Source organism: Microtus ochrogaster, linkage group LG2 (assembly GCF_000317375.1).
Source record: "Microtus ochrogaster isolate Prairie Vole_2 linkage group LG2, MicOch1.0, whole genome shotgun sequence".
Classification (NCBI taxonomy): domain Eukaryota; kingdom Metazoa; phylum Chordata; class Mammalia; order Rodentia; family Cricetidae; genus Microtus; species Microtus ochrogaster.
Genome location: NC_022028.1, coordinates 19,312,480 through 19,314,573, shown reverse-complemented (window position 1 = coordinate 19,314,573; position 2,094 = coordinate 19,312,480). Strand labels below are relative to the sequence as shown.

General features: G+C 42.9%; 1 protein-coding gene across 2 annotated transcripts in view; it reads left to right on the top strand.

The window, feature by feature from the left end:
- Bend6 (BEN domain containing 6) overlaps positions 1 to 2,088 on the top strand; it is a 49,570-nt gene extending 47,482 nt beyond the window's left edge. For both annotated transcript variants that reach the window (XM_013351002.2, XM_026785582.1), the window contains one exon: positions 1,382 to 2,088. The gene's annotated coding sequence lies outside the window, so the exon portion shown is untranslated. The remainder of the gene's footprint in view (positions 1 to 1,381) is intronic.
- The last annotated feature ends 6 nt before the right edge of the window (positions 2,089 to 2,094 follow it).

Genomic DNA, 2,094 nt, shown 5'->3' with positions numbered 1-2,094 from the left:
TATACCCCACAATGTCCTGTGTATTGTATCTGTTTTGAAGTCTACTTCGTCAGTGTTGAAATGGCTATGATAAACTTGCTTCTTAGGTCCATTGGCTTGGAATATCTTTTTCCAGTCTTTACCCTGAGGTACTGTCTATCCATGATGTTGAGGTTGTTTCTTGGATGCAGCAGAAGATGAATCCTGTTTTCACATTCATTCTGTTAGTCTGTGTCTTTTTACTGGGGAATTGAGATCACTGATATTGAGAGATATCAATGGCCAATGCTTGCTGGTTTCCTGTTATTTACTCACGCTGTTTGAAGGTCTTTTTCGTGCCCTTCGGGTATGTTGAAATAGTCAGGGCCTGCTGTGCTAGGATTACTGGCCTGTAGTTAAGACATACTGTTCTGGCCGTAATGGATTTTACTGGAGGCTAGGCACCAGGGTTTGGGATGATTGTAATTCTAGGCACTGATATCTGGTCTTGTCTTTGTAGGGTGACTGTTTTGACCCTTGGTTTTGGTTGCCTCCCTGGTTCTTAGGGGAGTCTGGTGACTGTGGGTTTCCTGCCAGGTATGGCCTCTGAGGGCTCTGGTTAGAATGTGTTTCTCCTGTTGGGAGCTGACATTTAGGAATAGAGATGGTGAACTGGAAGAGCCTAAAGGAGTTCCCAGGGGGAAAGCAGGGTGTGCCAGGATCTGTTTAGTCCCCTGTGAGTGGGGGTAGAGAATGAAGAGAGGCTGCTAGGGAGCTGGGAAATAGACTGCGGGGAGGGGGTTGGATTGGAGAAGAGGAGGGAGAGTGAAGACCTGAAGATGGTCGCCTGCTTCCCGGGGCAGAGACCTGCAGGTCCTCAGGGAATGCCTGAGGGCCTTGGAGGGTGACACAAAGGGATGGAGTGGTGAGGGAGGCTATAGGAGATCTGTATAATCTGCTGGAGATGGGGGCGGAGAAGAGGGGGAGGTCACAGGGGATGGTCTGCTGCAGAGCTGGGGGTGAGACTGGGGGCTGGATTTGAAGTGGCGTGGGGGGTGAGGGTCTGAGGGTCACCTACCTGCTTTCTTCTCTTCTGGATTTTGAATCAGGGAAACCAGGTTTGGAGAACTGGTAGCCACCATTAAGCAACCAATAAACATTACTTCAAACTGTTATACAGAATTGTTGGTGACTTTTTAAAATGCTTCATTGGTATAGGGGGTTCATTTTACCATGTTTTAAAATTTAGCTAATACAATTTAATCATCTCAAATAAAAATGAATTTAAAATATTTAAGTGTTTTCTACCCTGGAATTCCTCTAAATAAACCATAAAACAATTCACAGTACATCTCAATAACAATAATTCTTGTCTTTAACCCAAATTTTCACCTCTTTGAAATTTGTTTTTTTATGACTACAGGTATCTTAAAATAAAGCATGTTTGGTTTTACGTCAACCATTGGATTTTGTGGAGACACATCAGAGACCAGCTGTATGGCGTCTGTAGAACACATGGCCTTCCTGGTGGAGCAAAAGACTGGCCGAAGAAGCTGCATGCAGAGTCCATACTAATTGCTAGCGATGCATCAACCCAGAGAATGTCTGTCAAACACGCATGTGATATGGTTCCCTTGGAAATATGCATTTCTCAAAGCCCCAAATACTTCCCTGGACAACTAACATAAGATAATATAAGCTCTTATCATAGCAACAAAAGCATCTACCCTCCAGATCGGTCAACGTCCTCCACAAACAGCATGCATTATTACCATCGGTGATTCCCCATGATGCTGTTTGTTTGCTTTTTGGATGTAGCAAGCGCGTTGAGTGGAAATGCAATTGAAATAATACATTTACAAATACAAAAGGAGCAAAGTGAGCCTAAGGGATGATAACCGCATCTAACCAAGTGGTGATGATGTAACATTAAGGTGAATAGGATTATGGGAAAAAACAAAAACAAAAATCTTTTCAATATTAAGTTGTCCAAACACAATCCTAAAAGCCCCAAATCTCATTTTTGTTTGTTAAAATGATGCACCGAATTTTATAATAGACTCTTAGTCTGTGAAGCAGACGTACCTCCCAATATTCGTTGTCCAACGTGTACTAGTTACAAATTGTAATGTTAAA